This window comes from Callospermophilus lateralis, unplaced genomic scaffold (genome assembly GCF_048772815.1).
Source record: "Callospermophilus lateralis isolate mCalLat2 unplaced genomic scaffold, mCalLat2.hap1 Scaffold_96, whole genome shotgun sequence".
Classification (NCBI taxonomy): domain Eukaryota; kingdom Metazoa; phylum Chordata; class Mammalia; order Rodentia; family Sciuridae; genus Callospermophilus; species Callospermophilus lateralis.
In genome coordinates, this window is record NW_027517776.1 from 2,071,327 (window position 1) to 2,096,542 (window position 25,216).

Here is a 25,216-nt window from a genome sequence, read left to right on the forward strand (position 1 = left end):
AATTATCATTGAAGAGATCACCTCAGAAACATTCTCAAGATATAATGGACAGAATGTAATAACTTAATTTCATTTTTCAAATCATACTACATGAGGTATTCTCTACCTTCTATTTGAAGTCACAAAATCATAATCTATAAACTGAAATAAGATATCGCTTTAATGTTTAATAGAATCTCCTGGGTCAAGAATTAATACCCACTGGCATCCATGCTTGCTTTAAATTGCCTAATATGCCAGATCCTCTGGGAACCTAATAAGACTGGGTCTTTAATGCAGATTATGTTTCTTGTGACCTATTTATAAAACATTTCTTAAAAACATTACAGGAATATGATTTTTGAGACATATATAATTAGAAATTAGTTTTCTCAAAGGAACTAAAAAATAGTTTTTGAAATACTACATAATTAGAAATTAGTTACTATCCCAGAATGACAGCTTTCTTGAGCTTTAACATTTCAAATTATAACTTACTTTATAAAACTCATTTAAAATGTATTTTAACTAAAAAAAGATTAGATTTCAATTAATATATTTAACTTTTAATTTGTACCTACTTTTAATGTAACACATTTTTCAGGTTTAAATTTGCTAAAACCAAGGTGATAAATTTATTAATTATTTAGTAGGATAATTTTGTAATTGACAACTGGCCCAAATGATGCAATTTTAGTTAAACCATAATAAATGCTCATATATGCAAATACACTAGAAAACAAATTGCTTTGTTTTGAAAACAATTTGTTTTCCATATTTGATAGAATTAAGACAGCTTAAAACATTTTTATGAAACTCAGTAGTTAAAATAAATATTTAATAATATATATACCACAAGATATCAAGAATTTAGTGCTTAAAAATAAACTTTGTCACATTGTTTTCAGTTAAAAGGAACTGAATTTAGTGGCTTAAAGTAAGAATAATCAAGGTGTAACTTTGAAAACAGAAAATTAAATTCAATAAAACTAGAGAGCTAACAATAAGATGAAAGAGAAGTCTACTATTACTCAGAAGTCTAAAGTTAAGAATTATCGGAGCTTCTCAATATGATTAATGATTAATGTTAAGAAACATAACAGTTTGGGGATTAAAAGCTGCAGAATAGTCATGATTTAGTGGCTCAATGTGGAAAAAAATACAGTATATGTGAGCACCATCAGGAGAGAGAGAGAGAGAGAGAGAGAGAGAGAGAGAGAGAGAGAGAGAGTGTGTGTGTGTGTGTGTGTAACTTCAGCTGCTTCAAAACTGCATTGTATAATGAAGAACAAGTATGAAATTAAGAAAAACTATTCTTAAACTAACATGTCATAATTCATCTAAAATGTTTTACCCAGCATTCTTTCTAAAAGTCAACCAAATAATACAACATAAAGACCCAGTGTTCTTTCGTAGTGCAAAAATCTCTTGATTTAAAAGAATTATTGAAGAAAAAAAAATGTGTTCAAAAAATGTTTTTAACCCAATGCCAGTTTTCAACAGGTAAAGGAAAAATGAAGTGGCTAATAAATGGGAATTCATAGAATGAACTTATCCTCGAAGAATCATAATCATTCAGGCCTCAAACTATTTTTAAGTCAGAGTAGTAAAGATTATTCTGCCAGAAAAATTTTCCTTCTATAATCAAAGTCACAAATTGATCAGCTATAATTTGAAATTTTTGATTTGTTAACCAAAACTAAAAACTTCTGCCATATCATATATGACACATATCTTAGGGTAAGACAGGTCTTTAATGAAAAATCTTATTTTGATCCAATGTAGAGGCAGCCCATGATGGACTGTTACATATTCTTGATATTTTTCAAAGCTCCCAGTACAAGCAATCACATGATATAGATTGATGTTTTTGATACCAATGTCACATTATAAAGAATAATGCTATTGTCCATTTAAAATACGTTCAATTTCTTCTAGTCTTTTTAAAGCAGCAACTCTCTTCTTCTCAATTTCTTTGATGTCTTTTGTTGTTTTTTGGGGGGTCTCTTTGTCTGCATTTTTTGCTAATTGTTTTTTGGATTTAGATTCAATTGTTTTCATTATCTGTGTTGGTCTGGATTCACTTCTGATTTCTTTTATATTTTCAGCTGGAAGTTTGTCTCCTTCTTCACCTGAAGTCTTATCAGCTGGGAATACTGGCCGTTCTACAAAACCAGATGAGGAAATTTTATCCCTAACTATACTCAAATGGCGTTGAATATATTCTTCATGTGGTGCTAATGCCAATGTTTCAACCAAGCATTTTTCAGCTTTTAATAAATCCTTCTCTTCAAAATAAACAACACAAAGATTGTGTTTTCCTTGCACATTGCTTGGATCCATCTCCAAAATCTTTTCAAAACATTTTTTTGCTCCAAGTATATCTTTCTTTTGATTCATCAGAATGTCTCCTTTTAAAATGAGACCCTTGATATGATCAGGGTAGTATCTCAGTAACTCTTCTAAAATTGGCAAAGCCTTTAATTCTTTTGCAGTCTGAGAATACAGGAGAGCCAGATTAAACAAAGCACTTCTGAAATCAGCTTGTAATTTTATAGCTTTCTTCATCCAAATCTCTGCCTCAGTGTCCTTTTTGTCATCCATGGCAAGCATTACCAAATTGAAATAGCCATTAGCATCTTGTGGCTCTTCATTTACGTAGTTTAAAAGTCTTTTTCTAGCTTCAGGTCTGAGTTTAACTTCACCTAGGAATCATTTTTTTTAAAAAAGATAATAAAATATCATCATCAAATGAATTGCATCTAAAGAACACAGTCATTTTCAAATATTTAATTAGATTAAAAAAGATAGCACCAAAGCAACTAATTTCTATACCTTAAATAAAAAACTAAAAGCAAAAAATCTCTCTCTTCATTGGAAAGACAAATATGCTTGAAACACTGACATATTTAATGGTAGATCATTTCCTTTCCTTTAAAGTAGTAAGAGTGCTTCAGAAGCCAAAAGGGAAAAAAATCCTTTCAAAGTTAAGAATCTACAAGGAAATATCAAAGGAAGAATACAGAATTAAGAGGACAAAGGTGTATGAATTCCCAAAAAAAGACATCAATCTTGATTTTCTTAAATTATGATTTTATATACTGAACAAGTTACTTAACGTCTCTGGGTTAACTTACTGAATTTTACAAGAATTACTATGATATATATGTAAAAATGCCCAGCAAAAAGTAACTTATTGTTAAAACTGTTTCAGAATTATTAACTCAGTTTTCTGGCATATTATTTCAAAATTTTTAGGAAATTTCAAGGGCAAAAATAAACAATATCTATTAGGCTTTAAAATTAGGATCTGAAAAACAAATACTTACTGAGATAATTTCTATTGCAAATAAGATTTTTTTCAGTTCTACAACTATACACTTTAGGGTGCAATCTTATATTGTATAATGAGCAGCCTTCATGATCATTATTTTACAAACCATTAGTTTTACTAAAAATTATACATTGATGAATATGGAAAATTTGAAAATAAATCACTAGATTTCAGTTACTAATATAGCTATATGAAGTTGGGAGTAGCTTTATTTATAACTTAGTAAATAGAATCTGTTGGTCAAAGTGAGCATATTAAAAATATTATAATTTTATGATTCTTTCCTTTTTGTAAATGTTTTAAGAAAAACATTTAAGAAATAAACAGCAATTACAAATAAAAAGATCTTTCCAACATAAAGTTTAAAGAGATTATAATCATATATTCTGCCTTGAGAGGGACAACAAACATTTCTATACAACATATGGGTAAAAGATAGAAAATTATTGTGATTAATAATTTAGTTTTGCAGGATTGTAGGAAATATAGGAAATTATAATAATACCTCAAAAATAGCAAAACTAGATATATAAAATATAAGTATTTTATCTTGTAAATCAAAGTAAACTCTAATGTTATTTATGTTAAAGAGGTTATATTGTTAGGATCTGTAAACAAGTCAAGATGGCGCCTGGCATTTTGCCAGAGGGAAGTAATGTGAAGTAATGCCAGCGAGCCATTAAGTGTGGAGATTCCTTATTGGTTGACCGCCGTATCTAGTTTATGTTAATTTAGATAAGCTGTGTGTAATGTATATATACCCCTCCTGTCCTACAATAAATGGCTACACTCCTGCTGTAACAATGCACACAAGTTGCTCCTCACCCCCTGGTTATTTTGCTGCAGCCGGACTGCGGCATTATATTATGCTTACATGAATAAATTAACAAACACATTAATTAGATATTGTTTAACACACTGCCTAAAAATTAGTCTTAACACATACTGGAAAATGAATAATTAGTATTCTCATGTCAGTGCATTTTACTTGAAAAAGAGTCTAAAGTAAAATTCAAGTATTTTAAATATTCTTACTATGCCATTTATATACAATTTTGTTATAAACTACCTCAACAAAATGTTTATTATGGGTAATAAAGTTTAAGTTAATGTTTTACTGTATATCAAATTATAATTATAGAAATATTGAGAAAACATACCTGATTCTTGCATTAGTATAGCAGAATTGAATAATGCTAATTTGTGCTTTGGATTTAGTTCTAAAGCATGATTAAAGTTTCTTAGGGCTTCATTTGGTTCTTTAAGTTCAATATATACAATTGCCAGGTTGTACCAAAGATCTACATTATTTCTGTCCAGTTCTAGTGCTTTAAGATATGCTTCCTTTGCTTTGAGAGGTTTATTCATTTTTAAAAGTAATTCTCCCCTATGTAAAAAAATCAAACATGAGGTTTATGTAAAACATTATATGTCAGTTAGTAGACACCATTTATTACAAGTTTGAAGCCTTTCCACATACAGCTTTCATTACTTCTTTTAATTTAGTCTCTTAAAAGTTCTCTTCAAAAACAAAAATAACATTTTGAAGCTGCTCTCAAGTCTGAACTCCATAGTTCGGCAAATTAGGCTGGATATATTTTCAAATATTATTACAGAAAGAAAACATATGCTTGACTTTAGGTTAGATGTGGAGAGGCACTCAAAAAAGGGGAACAGAGAAAATCTATTCTTTGAATATATCTTAAAATGAAACAGACTTGACTACATTAGAAAAATGAGTCTAATCAAGTAATAATAATCAAGTGTGGGAGATCAGTAAATTTTTCAGATAATGAAGAAAGCATTTGAAAAAGAAAAATAAATGTGATTGTAGAAAAAAATAATACAGTTTTCAAATCTATGATACAAATCTCACTATACAAATGAACAGAGCATTTGAAATTTGTAACTCCTTATATTAACTTACTATCCTTAAAAGTACACTATAAAATGAACATTAAAAGAAAAAAGGAATTTCAAAAAAGTTGATCTTGTAGGGTAGAAGGGAAATAGTGCCACCTGCAGATAACTAAGAAACACATCTAGAATTGGGGATCAGTTAGAATATCATTGCATCAATTTTCTAATCTAGTTTTATTTACTGCTAGAGAACTTAAATTTAGTTTTGCTCAAAAATATTTTTACTAATATTTTCACTGAAACAACTTCTAAGAATTAATCTAAAATGTTATTTTTTAAATGCAGAGATTATTGAATAATTCTTTATGGATGAACACATGACAATGAATACTGGATAAGGCTGAAAAAGAGAACCTCCAATTTAAAAATAAATTATATCTCAAAAAGTTAAATTCTGAATGCACTTTTTCTATAAAAACAGTGGTTAGTTTTCCTAGTCTGGCTGCAAAACAGAGTTTAACAGTCATTTTCCCCAAAGTATACAAATGATAACACCTACATGAGAAAGTACATAAGACTGAACATGTGATGTTAGAAAACTACCAAGGTTTCTTTGTGGTTAAAGAAATCAATAACCAGTTAAATCTCAAAATTTACTTAAGAAAGTTTCTGAGAGTTGAATAACAGAAGGTGCTAATAGAAAATATAAGTTCTAGATATTTTAGATGGGAAAAAAAGAAAAAGATTTCAGTGATGATAAGAAAATGAAACAGAAGGAGCTTTTTCTACCCTTTCCTTCATATAAAACTTAAGTTAGCTATTTCAAAACAAGGGATTCCCTTGTCAATTTCAAATTAATCAAATTTGATTGTCATTCTCAAATAAGCTATAATCTCTCTATGTATTTGGAGTCAAGTAACTAAAAGAAAAACATGCCAAATTTAGTCAAGATGTACATGCAGATACAGCTTCAATCTTCTACATTGATGGCTCTAAAGTGAACTATGATACCTGCTAATGTAGGCCTGTTTGAAGTCTGGTCTCATACTTATTGCTTGTCGATAAAGTTGATCTGCTTCTTCTAACCGGGACTCATTTGCTCAGATAAGGTTGGCCAGATTGATATAAACATTTATGTGGTTAGGAGCAATTCTAGCTGCATACTTTTTACCAGGAATAATCTGTTTAGAAGAAAAGGCATTTTCATTATTTGATATTTCAGTACCAAATAAAGATAAAAAGTAAGTTTTCCTAGGGGCTTATTTAAAGTAATACAGAAAACAGTAACATTATGCTGCCAGTTTTACTAATGTATCAAATTAAATATAAAAATGTGAAAGTGAACATGTGTAATATTCATAAAATGTAAAATTTTGTGGCATTAAAGGACAATTTTTCATTCATGCCAGCTAAATGCAACCATTGATAGCTTTTTATTCATATCTACTTTTTCTAAAGTCAGATAAATCAGATATTTTAGAGGACAAAGATTTCTTAAAAAACTGGCATCAGAACAGGAAAAAATTCAGATCTCCTGCCTCTCAGTCCAACTGTACACTTTGTCATTTTTTTTTTTGTCAGCAAAATATTTCCCGAGGACAGTTCATTTTATTTCAGAGTTATACTAAAAACTAACTTGTTTGATAAATACATGTTCTAGTCAGTTGATTATTCAGGTTAAATAAAGGTCATTACATATAATATAGATGGATCCAATTTTTTAAGGAACACAATAAATTATCTGATTAAAAAACCTATAAGTATAAATTTAACATATCATTTCAGAATTGAAATAATCCTCAGGATATGTGGTCCAACTTTATTTTTAGAAAACTTATTAAAGTATCCAATCATTAATATTGCTATTTAATGAGAAATCTGCAGCACAAATTGTTTTCTAAACAGATCTTTCATCTTTAATACTATATTGTTATATCTGATGAATTTTCTGCTTGTATCATTCTAACAAGTGATTAAAACAATTTAGCAACAGAGACATTCTATTTTATCACATTTTCATTTTTTGGATAGGAAAAATGTTGAATTTATTGCTTAAAGTATACAAAATCCTCCTCATATAGATTATAAAAGACTATAAATAGACTATAAAAATAATTAAACATCAAGTTAGCTAGAAAAGTAAATGTAATCATTTATAACACTTTCTATAGAAATAGAAAATTCTGTAAGACACCTTACATTTTATATGAACAAACTGAAGAAAAAGATTTCCCATCCAAATAATACTATTCAACATGGACACAGAGGAGACATGAAACAATAGATTAAATTATGACAACTTACTTGAGGCATTAGTGATTTAGCCATCATGTAAGATTCTTCAGCTTCTCTAGTTCTATTTAAATTTTTGTAAGTTCTTCCAACATTCATGTGGGCTCCAATATCATCTAAAAAGAAAAAAAATCATTCATTGAGAGGTATAATAGTATTCAAGGTTACTGAGAAGACATGCTTCTAGAAACAAATTAGGTAAAAAATACAAAAGAGGGAAACAGATCCTGCTTTTTCTCTGCTCTGAACTTTTTTCTTTTTCTTTTTTTTGGTAGTAGGGATTTAACCCAGGGGCACTAACACTGAGCCATATCCTCAGCCCTTTTTATTTTTACTTTTGAGACATGGGGCTTGCTAAATTGCTTAGGGCCTCACTAAGTTGCTGAGGCTGGCTCACACTTATGATCCTCTTGCCTCAGCCTCCTGAGTAGCTGGGATTATAGGCAGAGGATGCCACCATGCCTGGTTCTCTGAACTTCTTTTAACATAACTTGGTATAACTTATGATGAATGGTATACTAAAAAATCATGTATAGCAATGTGAATGCAGAAAATGTATTTAACATGAAAAATCTATTTCAATCACTCTCTAAAGGGTTAGGACAACATAGGTCATGATGACATTACCTTACTACATTGTTCACTATATTTTACTATCTTATACTAAAGCTTATTTCTATTTCCTTAATCTCATAGTTTTGGAATTCAATAAAAACATATGGTTCAATTCTGCAAGTGAAAAGGATCATCATGAGTCCTAGAATTAGCTCAAGTGTTATAGCTAACAAATATGTATAAAAGTTAGAGACTAAAAGGATTTTGTGATAAGCTTTTTAAAAATTTGTGTGAATGTGACTGTAATGACAGAATAATGGAATACAGGAAAACAGTATTACATAAGATGCTGTGGCCCTTCTCTCTTAAATGATGATACGACACTATATAATTCATTAAAAACTTACAAAAAGATTATGTTAACTTTGGAATGCCAGGAAATTATGCCTCATTTTTCAAAATGGAAAAATAAAATCAATTTTTTTTTCAGGAAAAGAAAAATATGAGGACTCAATGCATATTAGTTTTAAAAAGATACACTTCCCAGTAAATACTTCAAAGGTTTGGAACAAAGATAAAAGGAAGAGAGATCTTAAATTAGACAATTTTTATTCAACAAGAATATCTAACAGACATGACAAGGTTTCAATTGGTGAATACTACTTGCCTGTGACACCGACGATTTTGCAATTGTGGAATAATTCTCTGACTGCAACTCCCAGGACACATAGGGGCCAAGGCATATCTATTTTGGGTATTCCCCTAGGAGGAGAGCAACAGTCCTAAGATCTTGCTACATTATGCTTCAGGTTGGCAACTGTGTGTACTGTATAAAAAATGGCAGATGTAGTATAAATTTGGTTTGAGAACTGGGGGATAAAGTTGGAGGTAAGGGAGTTTTTCATTTTAGATGTACTGCCCAGTCTTATGGAGTCAGTAGGGTTAAGAAAGCAAAAACAAAACAAAAAAACTTCAGACTAGTCATTGCAATCCTACTTGCAAACTAGAATACCTGTTTTTAAAAAGTTTCAAAGGGAATTCTGCTTTAGAGCCAGGAGTGAAAAATTATCTAATTATCAAGTGTGTATAAAAATACACAGTAGGTAATCTTTGCTTTTATAGAACTGATTTGTTTTTTAATTTTAACATCAATTAAATCCACAGTTTTTGTTATAAAGAAACATGTATAGTAAAAACGAAGGATATATAGAACGTGAAAAAGTTATACAGTAATGAATTTAATCTAACAAAAAGTTAAATGGGAAATGTATAAAAAGAAAAATGTAAATAATGAGGTCAGCAGAGTACTTGTACTAAAATAAGTCTCAACCAGGTTTAGAAAAGAAAGAGGTTATTTACTTAAGATAAAAAAAATAAAACAAATTATAACCCACCGGAATTAGGTGGAATACTAAGAAGTTATTGCCATCAATGCAGACTTCAGATATTATAATAAAGTAGCTCCATTTTCTCAAAGAACAAAAGATAGCAATTAGATATCCTTTAGCAATAAAATGGCTACTTAATAAGACTTAAAAAATGACATAATTTGTGAGAAGATTTTATAAGTTATAAAGTTAAAACATCCCAAAGGATTTTGGGAATAGTATTATTTCTAAAGTAAATTTAAATTCAAAAAAAGGCAAGAAGATGAAAAAAATCAAAGATATTTAAATAATTAAGGAGCTATAGAGAAGTCAAAGTACAAATTTGTTTATCTGAGTAAATTATTCAAATCAAGCATAGCATAAGTTAGTCTGCTTTTAAATCAATGTAAATGAGGACATTATAAATCTTAAATATACTCTCAGTCTGTCAATAACTGTTTTTCTAATAAACTCATTTTTTTTCAGAACCCTAGTTGGGTAGTATTTCATTCCTTCTTTCTCCTCAAATTTCTAATAACTTATTTTCATCAGGGAAATGAGAACAGAGAAGAATTTATGACTCATCCCATTATCGATGCTCTCAACCAATCTGTGTGAATATACATACTCAGTTTTCCCTTCTATACCTCCTCTCTGATCTAAGACCAACCAATCTACTTACACACTGAATCATGTTCATTTTCTCCATGTGACTCTGCTCATACTATCTTTATACTGCTAAAATCTCTGTTCTTTTATATAGTAAATCTCTTTGAAAGAGTTGTTTGTATAATTATTTGTACTTCTTCATTTCCAAGTGACTCATGGATAGAATTCAGGACATCCAAGAACTTGGAAGAGAATGTAATTACATTTTAATTTTCATTAACATGTATGAGTAAATTAGAATTTCCTTCAATTTGAAACATAGGCAAATCCTAATAAGTAGTAACAATACCTTGACTTTGTCATTTAGAAACCACAGATTTTTTATATGACATTACAATTGTAGATACTGTGAAATTTAATTTTCATTTACCATTCCTCTTAAATGACAAGTTATTAGAAGCACCATGGGCTTGCATGTGATCTCAGTCATCCTGTCTACATGTGATGTAGAAGGCAAATTATCAGGCAACTGTGTATGCCTGCTAATGCTTTAGCCAAAAGAATGCAATCAAGAATTCTCACACTGATGTCCAAACTATTTTGCTTCCCAGTATTCCCTGTCCACAAAATTGTCAATTAAAAATAAAATTTATAAGCAGATGGAAACTCCTAAAACTCTTTTAAAATTATTCCCATCCTGATGATATCAAAGTTAAGGAACAGGTCCACTATCTTTTCTGATTAAACAGTTTCAAAGATTTTTACTTAGATAAAAATGAAATCAATGCTCTCTCGGCAAAACAATACAAAACAAAACAAAAAAATTGGAGGATTCTGATGTATCTTAAGGGTAGATTATTCTTGACTTTTAAAAGGATTTACAAGTAACTGTAACTTTATTTACAAAACTGTGAACTGGGATTGTTAAAAATACACTTGCAATTACCAAAACAAGAAAAATAAATTGGTTATCTAACATGACATGCATGTGGTCTGATCAAAGACTATCATGTAATTTATTCCCATTGTATGCAACAAAAGCTTTCACATTTTTTTTAATTGAAAGAGCCTTAGGATGTTATGAATTCCTACTCTGTGTGACTTAATGCTATTTCAGGGCTTAAATGATCATCTCTATACTTGTTACTATTCAGTCATTTGGGACAAAATCTGAGTCATTCTTTTTAGCTATATCTTGGTTACATTCTCCCAAACTCCAATAACTATTCATAATACAGTGAAATAATGTCACTTCATCTGTCAAAATTTCTATGAACATAGCAAAAAACAAACCAAACCACACAAAGAATAAGAAGCCTCTGAATATCACTTTCAACTTATATTATAAGCTTTTTTATTCATAAATATTTCTAATAAACTTGATTACCTGTCCTCCCAAGTCTATGACTTATTAAAACAGTAATTGTGAAAGTGTGATACTAATGTCATACATAGAGAGGTTCAGCAAGTATATCTAAAAAAACTATAAAGGTGACAACTGATAATGATGGAGAAAATTATTTAAAACTAAGTGCCCATACTTGCAACATTCTGTGATTAAATACACTGTTTACTAGATTAAACTGCACTTATGCACATTTATCAACATACACATTTAGTCTTCAGAACAATGCTGAGACAAAAATTATTATTCCAATTTAAAAATGAGAAAAACTTTGGCTGAAGGGGTCTAAATAAGAGTCTCAAAGTCTGTGTAACCTGACATCAAAATTTTCTCTAAAAACTCCTAGAATGAATCTAAAAGACTTCAAAAGTAATGAATTAAAACAACCACATTTAGCGATTCTTGATTGTGTATAGGATGCTACAAGATAATGTAAGAGTTAAAAAGATAAATCCAATGTTTTACATGCAATTTAATAAATATTTTGAGCAAATTAACATTTCAATAATAAAATATGGCACTACAGAGAATATATTTAAAAAAAGAGTAGTTGTAAGGGATTTTAAATGAGAAATACTTTCTTTAGGTGGAAAGATGGGAAGGTAATTTAGAATAAGAGCCTATTTTTTTGTAGGGTTATAAAAAATGGGTTATAAAAGATCATTAGTACTCATGTCTAGCAGGGATATGCTGGAAAGTAAATGGGAGGAAAGGGAGAAAGGAGAGAAGGTTCAAGAAGAATCTAAACAGATCATTACCCAAAGTACACATATGAAGACACAAATTGGTGTGAATATACTTTGTATACAAGCAGAGACATGAAAAATTGTGCTCTATATGTGTAATATGAATTGTAATGCATTCCACAGTCATATATAAAATAAAAAAATAAGAAGAATATAAACAGAGCCAAAGTAGAAGAACAGTATGTGTACCCTATATTTCAAGAAAAACTAATCTTGATGAAAGAGTTATAGGAGATAAAACTGGAGGGAAAGACCAATTGTTCCATTTCTATAATCTTGTGTTAATTTTTCTCTAATTGAAACTTGGCTTTGTCTTGGAGACAAGGTTACCTTGCTTTTACCTATTCCAAGTGTTGACTGAGTTCTTTTTCTTATCCTTTGTAACACTGGGCCTGGAAGAAGATTAGATGTTCTCCTTGATCCCTGATGCCACTTGCAGACAATTATCACTCCTTTAAAAAATCACTCTTGTCTAAACATCAGGCCATTGAACTCTATTGTACATTATCCCTCAGAGTTGCAGTCACTAGTCCCTGTGTGCATATTATAGTGTACATACTAGATACTGGGTTCCTATTGCTCCCTCCAACATCATGACAGTCAAAATTCTTAGCCATTTCAAAATCTATACAGATTTAATATTGTGGCCTTGATGCCTTTCTTCCCATGATTTTCACCTCTTTCTACCAGTTTAGGTTGCTCCAACAGACACAATCATACCTCCTAGAAAAAACTGGGGGCAGTACCCAGCACTCTGTACTTCTGTGAGGACACTTAAGGTGGTGGGTTATTTTTGGTTGTTACTCTGAATTGAAAGTAATGTCATTGGTGGGTACGGATCACATTTGGTACATATACTATAATAAAGTTCTACACTGTTGAACATGTCCCTATTGAAAATATTGCTGCTGTAGCTACACTCTGATACTTAGACCATCCATTCTTCAGAACTGTAATCTGCTGATCCTGTAACTATTTCACTACCACTTACCAACTTTCTCATCTACTCTAAACCAATCTAAATTCTGCAACTCATCATTATAATCACTCCGTTATTCTTTTTTTTTTTTTTGCTTAGTTATACATGTCTGACAAAATTTTAACTCTTTTGAATCGAATTCTTCATTACCACTGTAGCTAAAAAGTAGTAGGAGAAAAACATGTAACTACACCAACTGGTTTAATTTTAAATTAATACTAATCTAAAGTAGGGTGTCAGAGTTGCCTGGTAATTATACTCTATATTCCTAATCTACGTAATAGGAAACTATTTTCCTAGTTTCCTTGATCTTTGTTTCTAAGTGTGATTTGTAGACTAACATCAATGGGAACTTATGAGAAATGCAGAATTTTAGGCTCTATCTAACTCTTCATCAGAATATACTTTATAACAAACTCTCTGATTCATACATACATTAAGTTTATGAAGCAAATTCTTGGATCACTATTTCATATCTTTTCCTGTTCTTAAATCCCAAACACTTCTTCCTTTTTATTCTCTACTAATGATTTTACCTTCTATTTCACCGAGAAAACCGAAACAAACAAAAGAAAACTCCAGAAACTTCCTCCTTGTCATCTACTCTCTAGCCTCTTTCCACATCCATATACTGTGCCTTCTGTTACCACATTTACTATCAGTACCAATTTGAATAAATTCCTCATCATTAGCACCAGATCCTATCTGGATACTGGGTCCCTATTGCTCCTTCCTCTCATCTATTCAATATCATCATCTAGTTATTTGTCTTTCCACGTGGCATTAATACTTTCCCCAACTGTACTGGATTAGCCCCAAAGGTACTTTTTTTCTTCCATTTCCGAATTCTCTCTAATTCTTCTTCTACTCTCTTAAAATCACTTCTACCAAGCTTGTGCATCCTGCACTCCATCAAAAAGCACATTTCACTGTCATCCAACAACTATGTTAACAAAGAAAAAATTCTCAAATATCTAATATAAATGTTTTCCCCCCAAAATGTTGTTTTCCTTCTAAAAAAACCCAAAAAAACAAAAACCATTCATCAGTTTACTAATAATGCTTACCTGGCTGAACATGAGTCACCTGTAGAAAGTATTTCAAAGCTCTCTCAAAGTTCTTTTCATTTTCCAGAGCATGACCCACATTATTCCATAATTTGGCATTATTTTTATTTACCTTAAATACAATTAAAATGAAGTAAATTACATATTAAAAAATGACTCCAAATCACACAGATATTTGAGTGGTGTATTATTAGGAATGGATTGTTTCATAGAGATGTTCCTGGAGATGAAGTCAAATGAAGACTGCTTCACCATATTTACTCTTCTTCCCCTAATGATATACTAAAACCACAAAAGTCTAATTTCACCTATTTTATGTTATTAGAATTGTACTTATAATTTTACATAATCAAAACATAGTGCTGTGTGAAAATTTCTACTCTATTCATATTCCTTCAAGAAAGAAGGTATTAGAATATGAGAATGTTCTTAAAACATTGTATTGATGACTATTTTTATTCTTAACATGTTTAAAGCTATTTAAGTACTCTATTATGGTAAAAGGAACCCTAAGTTCTAGTCAATGTGTGCTTTTAGAGTTCTCAGATGTGCAAGGTATTCTTGCAGGCAAAGGATGATACCCAACCAAGGAATTATCAATTATGACTATAGGTTTTATTTTTTTTAATTTTTTTTTAGTTGTAGATTGACACAATACCTTTATTTTATTTACTTTTTAAATGTGGTGCTGAATATCGAACCCAGTGTGTCACACATGCTAGACAAGTGCTCTACCACTGATCTATAACCATGACTATAGGTTTTAACCATTGTTCTGAGAGTGAGAATAAAGAAATTTTCAAAAAATATGGGCTCAAGGTTCACTTGTCTGCAGAGCTCAGGGAGAAGGTGGAATTACTGGAACTACTATTGTGGTCCAGAGGACAGTCATCTGTTATGTACAGTCAGCAATTCCATAAAGCTAGGCAAAAGAGAATAAAGAAATAGACAAAATAAAGTAAGAATTATGAGATTTGAAGATGGGCATTGATAAGGAAGAGCTAAAATAATTCTTTGCTGATAACCTTTATAGAAAACAAATTTGTGGTTTTAAAAGAACTTTTTTTAGAAAACAAATTTGTGGTTTTAAAAGAACTTTTTTAAGATATTTATTGTCCATTCTATAAGAAATGCTTTACCACTACTTTCTATCAGTTCTGATCTTTTCCATATTAGTAACCATTGATTATCTTTTAGATAGCAGGATTCTATTTTTGTTTGTTGTGTTATTTTATTTCATTGAGTCTAAGGCACATCAACTATAGAACTCACCACTATTTAATGAACCATTAAGAAAAAAAAAAGTCAATAATTAATTTAGAGATAACTTTCAACGTAAGATTTATGCTTGTTCCAGGTATTCAGGTTAGGAAAAAATGTGTACCCTTAGAACCAATGAAATTCAGTACTACTTATCATGTGGAACTCCAACATGTATGTAGCACTGAAAGAAATATTAACATACTCTTTGAATATACAGCCATGTACTATGTAGATAATTTGTTTATGCCATAAATAATATAAAGAACAAATTATTTTCAATAACTTTTTGGTAAATGACTTAATATTGACAGTTAATGTCTGATTAAAATAAAAACAGCTAAGAAATGGCTAAAAAACAAACAAACAAACAAAAAACCTCTCTCTATATATATCACTGATGACATACTTTCCTGTGATTCTGAACCATACTTTACCTTTAAGGCTGACATGAACAATGTATATTCAGACTCCCAATCCCAATTTCTGTGGAGTGTTTTTAAGGCATGAGTAAGTAATACCATGGATAGACACACCCAGGACAGTTTTTTAAATACACTGTTTAAGAGACCAAAAAAAAAATCATATCATCAAAAGCATTTAACTTTATAGGAAAGGTAAACATATGCTAAATGTTCCTAAAGATAATGTTCCTAAAGATAATTCTAACATTCACCCAACTTTGTAGAGAACCAACACACAAAAAAAGTATTATGAATATGAAATTCAGTGTTAAATTACATGACACAGTTGTTCCTGTGCAGGAATAGTTCTACCTACCCAGCTTTCCAGAGGCATTCAAGTCTTTTATATAAAATGTTGTAGTACTTGAATATAACCTATGCTTACCTTGTACTTTAAATCATCACTAGATTACTTATAATACCCTATACAAGGTAAATGCTACATAAAGAGTCAAGAAAAAAGTCCCCACATGTCAATAATGATGTGACTTTTATTTTGAAATATATTAATTCTGTGGTTTGTTGAATCTGAAAATGAAAAACCTAGAGATATAGAGGACCAACTTCATACTGACATTTAACTCTTTCAAAAGCTTTTTTCAGAATGACAGTAAATTGATAAATCTAGTTTTAATTGTGACTTTATATATTTAGCATCCTTGGTACCATTACCTACAACTTGAATACTGGCTGTGTTTATAAAGGGTCAATCTTACCTCCTGGCTATATTTAAAGTATGTTTTGCTTAAAAATTATACCATAGGCCATTACAACATTCTTAGAATAATTTTATACTTTAAAATCTGAACTGTCTATTAAAGGGCATAGTAAAATTAACTCCTAATAAAATAGATACAAATTATTTATACAATATACAACTTCAGGCTATTTGAGACTCAATTCCTCATTTATACAAAGATGGTTACACATCATTAATCTCTATGATTCCATTTAGTATTAATGTTATCTGAGTTTGTGTTTTTGCTCCCATACCATGGTTCAATTTCTTGTATTTTGAAAGATTCACTTAACCAGAGTTAAAAAGTATGAATCATTTAGAAAATGGTCATTGGAAGCAGTAAGATGTAAATCTGAACCAAGACTGTTGTTTACTAGCTATGTGATCTTGGATAATTCAAGTAACTTATATAAGCTTCAATTTGCACTTCTGTAAAATAAAGTTAGGAAGTACTAAGATTAAATAAGAAAATAAATCTAAAGGGTAGACTCTTGGAAGATGGTAGGTAATCAAAAATCAGTAATGAGTATACTTGGATATATGGGTAGAAAGTAAGAGAAAAGGTTTGAAAGATGGTGGTGAAAACTGTAGATACGGGTGAAATTACCTATGAAGGATGTGCAGTAAAATGAAAGTGGCTATCACTCTGAAAAATATAAATATTCAAAGAGCACATACAGCAAGGAGTAACTGGATAGAAGTGAATGGATAGTGAAGATAATCAGAAGACCTTTTAGAGAAACCAGGGAAAATTTTTAAAATAAAAATGTTGACTGGATGTAAGTACTTGGAGATAATTTGCTAGAAAAATAATGAAAAGAGAAATCAGAATTTTTTGGGTTAGGTGACTAGAAAATGAAAGTGAGAGAAGTAAGCATTTCTATTTCAAGTTGCAGATCTAAATTTAATATTGTTAACATTAGTGTTTTTAACCATTAACAATTTGCTTGTTTTGACAATTTTAGTGATACATATAGACAATGGGTTAAAACTTATTACAATAATCATTTCTAAGTATACTGTTCCTTAATAGTTTAAGGCAACTAGGAAACTAAGCTTATGATGAAGATAGTGATAGCAAGAAATTATGAATTGCCTATTATATGCAGTTTATATATATTGAGAACTCAATAAGACTCACTTAAGAAGGATGACTATATGTTCATTGCATATGGAAGTGGAAATGGTCATTTGTGACTTCAGTTTCAATAATATCCTTGTTTTCAATTGGGTCTGACTCAAGTTTGTTCTGCCTCAGGCTGTAAAATAAAATTACATAAATATTGGGAAGAAGACAGAGTGAGTAGGTACTGTGGAGCTTTCCTAACTTGAATCATAGACAATGAGAAGAAAACAGTAAGATGAAAAAACCCAAAAGGTTAAAAAAGTATAATTTACAAAACTGAACAAAATACAGATTTAAAATACTTTAATGTCACATTTAATTCTATATTTAGCAAGCATTAAATGAACAAACATTTTAATTTACCTTTTGTTTAAAATTTTCTGCCACCCATGGGCTACCAAAATACAGAATCCCATGCTAGGAACATACAGTACACGCTCAGCAACAACAAATCCAACAGGAAAAAAAAGGTTTGATGCTGGAATAAATGGCAATGCCATTAAACAAAGTGCCTAGAAAGAAAAAGATAGTTTAATTTTATTAAATTAAAAAACTAAACACTCAATACATAAATCCAAAATTTTATCATTTCATTTGGATGAATGCATTTGTGGACCATTTAAAAATGATAATATGAAGAATACTAATTTAAACAGTACGAAGACAATTTAGGGGTGGTATAAACATCAGGATGTATGTAAGCAAGATGCAATGGAAGTCTTAAATTCTGGAACTTATAACTGGAGGATATCTTTGAAAATAATATTCCTAGGTATATTGTTTAGGAATGATTATTTTCTTGAAATTAAAACCTGAACCTTTAATAGCATTTTAAATTTGAAAAGTATATTTAGCTACACTGTTTTTTCACTGTCTTTTTTCTATGAGAAATATACTTGCCTAGTGAAATATATAAAAAAAAAATGATCAATGGTAAATATTTACATCTTTATGTGAAAACTGAATAACTAGGTGTATCCTGTTAATAAAAAAAACTTTTTTGGGGGCTGGGGATGTGGCTCAAGCGGTAGCGCACTCGCCTGGCATGCGTGCAGCCCTGGTTCGATCCTCAGCACCACATACAAAGATGTTGTGCCTGCCGAAAAACTGAAAAAATAAATATTAAAAAATTCTCTCTCACTCTCTCCACTCTCTCTTTAAAAAAAAAAACTTTTTTGAAAATATTTCTAAAATGACATATTCAACTCATAGTAAGAAAACAAATTAACCAATTAAAAAATGGGCAAAGGAGTTGAATATATTTTTCAAAAGCAAATATTCATATGGTCAGAGATATATGAAAAAATACTCAAAATAAGAAATGCAGATTAAAATCACAATGAGATATCACCTCAGCCTAGTTAGAATGATTGTTATAAAAAAAAGAAAATACACACAGGTAGGGATGGGAAGGGAAACTTTGCATACTGATGGTGGGCATGTAAAATATAACATAGTCATTATGAAAAAGAGTACAGAGATTATTCAAAACATTTAAAATGGAAATATCATATGATCCAGCAATCCCTTTACTGGGTATATATCTAGATGAAATGAAATTATTATGTTGAAGAGACATATACACTCCCATATTCACTGTGGTATTATTTACAATATGCAAGAAATGGAATCACATTCAATCAAATGAATTGAATGGATAAACAGATTTAAAAAATCAGAGTACTTATGTATAATGGGAATATTATTCAGCCTTAAAAAGAAGGAAATCTTGTTATTTCAACATACACCAGCCTGGAGGAGATTATATTAAATGAAATAAAGACAGGCACAGAAAGACAAATGCTTTCACTTATACATGAGATCTAAAAAAATCTCACAGTCAGAAGAGAGTAGAATGATAATTGCTGGGGGAAGAGGAAATGGTGCAGAACACAAAATTTAATTTAATTTACCAGAATAAAAAACTTTTTAAAAATTAAAAAAATGTTTACACATCTAACTTGTTTTACATATGGCCAAAATAAACTGATAGGAAAATATGTTAAAAAATTTTCAACAAAATTACACAAGTTGATAACATACATGTTTTTGTAACTTTATTACTCTAAGAAACCACATAATACTGGAAACTGAAGACTTTTTATTCTATGCAAGAATTTCTAAAATTATAATACATATACTGAGATAAAATGTCATAAAAATGCTCAGATTTATCGCCCTTGTGAATATGGAATGAAATGTGTTTTTTTTTTTAATTATAAAGCCACAAAAATTTGTACAATTGTGAAAAATTAATTAGCAAACTTGTGAAAGAATTTAAGTTTGTCATCAGGACATCTTTCTATGGGCATCTGTTTCTATGTTATTTCCCTGATTTGTTTCACAGTACCTAAATAAATAATAAGTTAATCTCCAGCTTCAGAAGTTTGCATCTTTTCTAATGCAAAGAACTGTCTCTTCCTTATCAAACTTTATTAGTAAAATATAGATGTAGAGATGCATATACTTAGAAAAGAATACTTTCTGCATGAATATTCTTTCATATATTATGACTTCACGTAATATTGAATCTGAGGAAAAGTACCATTCTCAAGCTGCTATGTATCACACTAATTTATGTCTGAAATTTCAGTATTATTAAAATAAAAACATAAAGTATTTAGAGTGCACATAATTTTTCACTTCCTAGATATGCTTGACAAAAATAATTTCCCATTAATTCATGGTTGTTCTAAAGCAATTTCATTTGTAGGAATTAAAAGTGTTAAATTCATTCAGAGATGCATCTTAGACTGATTTATAAGTTACAAAAAAAAAATCTCTCAGGAAAAGTTTATTGGTTCTAGGATAAGAAATGTGTAAATGTTAGTCTAATGACTAAACTTATAAGTTCTATCAAGTTCTATTTAATGCTCTTTTCTAATGTATGCCAATCTAGTTAATTATGAATAATTTTTAATTTTCTTCTAATAACATACACTGTCTTGAAAAGGAAGGACAACAGAAAGAGCTACGAGTTTGAAATCAACCTATCACTTATTTCTTATGTAATAGAAAGTAAACTACTCTATCACCTTGAGACTATTTTTTCATAAGTGAAAAAAGACTAACTACTTAAATTGTTGTGACACACATGATATCTTATTTAATAAGAGTTAACATGGTATCTGTTGTTGAAATTATATCTTTGCTCTATTGTTCCTTTGTAGAGATTTTCAGAAAATACCATTTAAAAAATAGCACATTTAAAGCAGTTATACTTAAGGTCACAACTGTTCTTTTTAAATGTACATAATATATAATTTAGATAAATCTATTTCATTGGCATTATTCTCTTTTTTAAAAAAATAGCATATATTACATATACCATCATTTTATTTGTCAAGCTTTAATTCAATCTCTCCTTTTTGTTTCAATCTTTCTTTTATCAGAACCCCAATTTTGAATAATTCTGACATTTATCTATGCTGTTTGTATTTGAGCAGCTTGAGTAAGTCCCAAAGCTGACTAGATTAACATCCTCATAAATTCATGACCACCAACTTCAAATTGATTCTTTTTTTTTTTTTTTCGGTATCAGGGATTGAACCCAGGGCCCTTAACCACTGAGCTACATCCCCAGGCCTTTTTATTTTTTGAGACAGGGTCTTTCTAAATTGCTAAGTTGCTGAGGCCGGATCCTTCTGCCTCAGCCTACTGAGTCACTGAGATTATAGGGTGTGCTACCAGGCCCAGCCTCAAATTGATTCTTAAGACTGCTTAGAATTTCTAGGTTTCTGACAGGTGTTATTCTATTCTCTCTGAATGTTTGAATCTTGATTGCTCTTCTCAATCTTTTGACCCATTTTACTTTCAGCAGGCAACAATACTAATTTACAGAGAGGGGTAAAGCCATAAGAGAAAAGTTCCTTTAATTTCTTGCTATTAAACCTACTAACATCCATATTCATTCCCATTTCCCTTTTTCCTGTGAGTTTCCTCCTTCTATTTCAGGTCAAACTTTTGCTTGGTATTTCCCTGCTTTTCCCTTCTACCATTTGTTTCAACCTTTTCTAATCACCTATATCCTCTGTAGCAAAATTTAAACATGCTCTTTCTTATCCAACCTTAAAAATTTTCTCAGTGACAATATATCTTTTAAGCTCCACCTTTGGAGCCACAGTAACATGTAGCTAGTATAAACTGATTTAATCAACATTTCAACTTTATTTTTAAGCCAACTCATTAGTGATATCTCCTAACTTCTAAAAGATAGCTGAGTACTCAAATGAAAATGTTTCTAAGTATCAACCAATCAAGTTTTTCACCAATATTATTTTTACTTTTGTATTTCCAAATCAAGTCACTCCACAGAAATAAATTTCATTTAATTAACTAATGGATCTATAAGAGGTCAAATCCAAGAGACATCACTTTTCAAACAGAGCTCACTTTTCTATTCAACAGTGTCTGTTAAGAGTTAAACATTCTGTCTTTTCTAATATACTTTCCTACTTTTCTGTTCCCTTGGTCTGTCTCCTATTCAAAATCTGAATATGGGAGTTGCTTAAGATCTAGTTGTAGGCTTCTCTTTTCACTCTACTCAGTCACCTTAACTATTCTAGGGGTGAAATGAGATCAGATACTTTAAGGCATCTATAATGAACATGAATTAACTTTTGTTGTACGCATCTACAATGTTACCAGCTAGCAACTGTTCTTGAACTGAAAAAATCCTTGTTGACAAAGGTTGCTCTATAATCTCTCTAAATGCAATCCTACCTACATTCTGGTTTCAATTAATTACCACTATGCTAATGAATAAAAATTTTATTTTAAACTTTGGCAACTCTTTTTGACATGAAGTACTGTTCAAAATCTATACTAGGATGCTTTAAATAACCCTCACATTCAACATGTCCAAGGATGATGTAAACACGATCTCTCCCAAATCTTATATTCTCTCAGCCACTGGCTTCAAATTTCTCTAGAAGACAAGCTCCCTGGAAATGGGACCTTATATTTCCTCTTATTATCATATTCTGTGTATAAAGTGCTGCCTAGTATGCATTTAGTGGCTATAGCCAGAAATGAAATGTTTTTGAAGCACTATATTTTGTAATCTGTAGTAAATGCTAAGAAAATGTTATAGATTATTACTGTCTTTAATAATTAAAAGGAAGAGGGAAAATAACTAGAGTGAGGAAGAACTGAGGGCAGAGAGGGAAAATTACAAATAAACAGTTCAGAAAAATGACAACAACAAAACCTTTCCAACTAAACAGGATTCTCTGAAGATAGCAAGAGCTATCTCAGGAAGTAATGAATATTTTGCTAATGAGAACTTAACATATATTTCTCTAGCTGCATATTTCATAGGACACTCTTCTCTATGAGAGGAAAATGAACTTAAAAAAAAGACACATCTTGATTTTAGTTTCCACCTAATTAGGAAAATTACGTGCCTTGCTTTATAATTTTAGGATAAACTAAAATAAGTTTATAAATTAAACGTATTTGTTGACCAAGGAAAGACACTGCTTTAAAAAGATGTCTTTGATGAATTAAAGATAGTGTCAATCAACTGGATGCAACATTGCAGAAAAAGTGAAAGAAGTTTCTTACCATTAAAACCGTCTTGGAGGAATCACCAGGATATCGGAGACTGAATATTCCCAAAGCCCCCAGAAAGCAAAAGAAAGCAAAAGTAGCAAGATTTCGAATATCTAGAAATGACTCTATAAGTGGTATTGTTCCCATGGTCCAATCACAGCATAGCTCTGAAGGATTTAATAGAAGCCAAGCATTCACAGGAAGGAGGTAGTTGAAAGTTAGCTGCCTTGTGGGAGTTGGGTTTACAGCAGCTGGGTTATCAAACCTGTATAAAGAATTAAAAAAAATAAAAGCTACTTATAAGAAAACACTTTTTAAACACAAATTTTATTCTACAACATATATAAATAAAATATTGAATATTGCATAAAATCATTACTAAAATTCAAACTATCTGAATTATATAAAATGTCTAGTTGGGAGAAGTGATATTTATGAAGAATTACTTGAAGAATAAGCAGGTCATCTCTTTCTAGTTATTATTAGAATAATTCATACTACAATATGACATTTGGTAGAATTATTTTCACTAAATCTCATTAAATGTTTCCCTACATAAGACATTTATTTTAGAGAGAACTGCTAGTAGTTAGTAAAGCTAAATGCTAATTTTTATTAAAAAAAAATTAAGTTTTCTACACAAAATTTGTTTTTTTTCTTTCATGGACAGAGAAAACTATATTACCCCCTAACTTAACCATCCTTGCTTTGATTATTAGGAAACTAAAAACTAAATTTCTAGTAGAGAGTTGTAATTGTGTAGGTTTATGTAACATTCTAGTTGTGTTCTAACTTTTTTTCCTAGTATATTAATAAAATATATATTAGTTTGTTTCTCTGAAAGTTGACACTTTTTTTTTGGATTTTTTTTTCCTGTGCTGCTAAGGATTGAATCCAGAGCCATGTGCATGTGAGGCAAGGCACTCTTTTAACTAAGCTATTTCCCTAACCCCTTCATCATATGTTAATTATGTATTTTATTAGCATAGACTATTTGATGTAAATTAAATTACTTTAAAATAGTACATTACAAATGAAAAACTTTTGATTTGTATGTTTTTATCTATCTTCCAATTCTTTTGGCAATGTTAAAATATAACAATAAAAACCCAATGTCATTTTTAAATAATTAAAAAAAACAAACAACATTTACCCCTTAGACTTGATTTTCTTAAAATGTTAAATAACTGAGAAAAAGCACATGTTGAATAATTTTTTTAAATTTTCATATTTGAAATCTCTATACATATGAAGAATAATAAATTTTGTTAGTACTTTAACTTTCAAAAAATTTGGCATAAATGAATACAAACCTTTTTTCCTATATTTATTCCTATATTTAGGATAGCTGATATAGAAAAAAAAGTTAACTTTAAAATAGATCAAATCATATTATAATCAACGTAAAACAAATCATTAAAATCAGTTTCATAGGGTAGTGTAACAGAATCAAATTCATATAAATGCACATGTACATATTTTTAAATGCTTATATTTAGAAAATATATATTTAATGGTACATGTTCCAGACACAAAGAGCCACAAAGACAATATAAACCACATTTCAGACTGTAGAAACAGACACAGAAAACAGTTCATTTAAATTCTCTAAATGGAGTAATAATCAGAATAAAAACATTGAAACTAAGGGCTAAAGGATATATAAAAATATATATCTACAATTTAATCCATTTCCAATACTGTTATACCTGAATGAGTTCAGTTTTATATGGCTCGACTCGAATTAAAAATTCTGCAAGTTGAAGTCATTCTTCTTTAAATAAAAAATAATACTGAGGTCAATTAATTATGTGAAAACACTATAAAGTTTTGGACTTAGAAAATTATCTGAAAAAAATTTATTCTATTCACTGCCCACAA

At 30.1% G+C, this 25,216-nt stretch overlaps 1 pseudogene; it reads right to left on the minus strand.

Annotated features, from left to right (window-relative positions):
- Window positions 1-1,547: 1,547 nt before the first annotated feature.
- LOC143641338 (protein O-mannosyl-transferase TMTC3-like) overlaps window positions 1,548-25,216 on the minus strand; it is a 45,959-nt pseudogene continuing 22,290 nt past the window's right edge.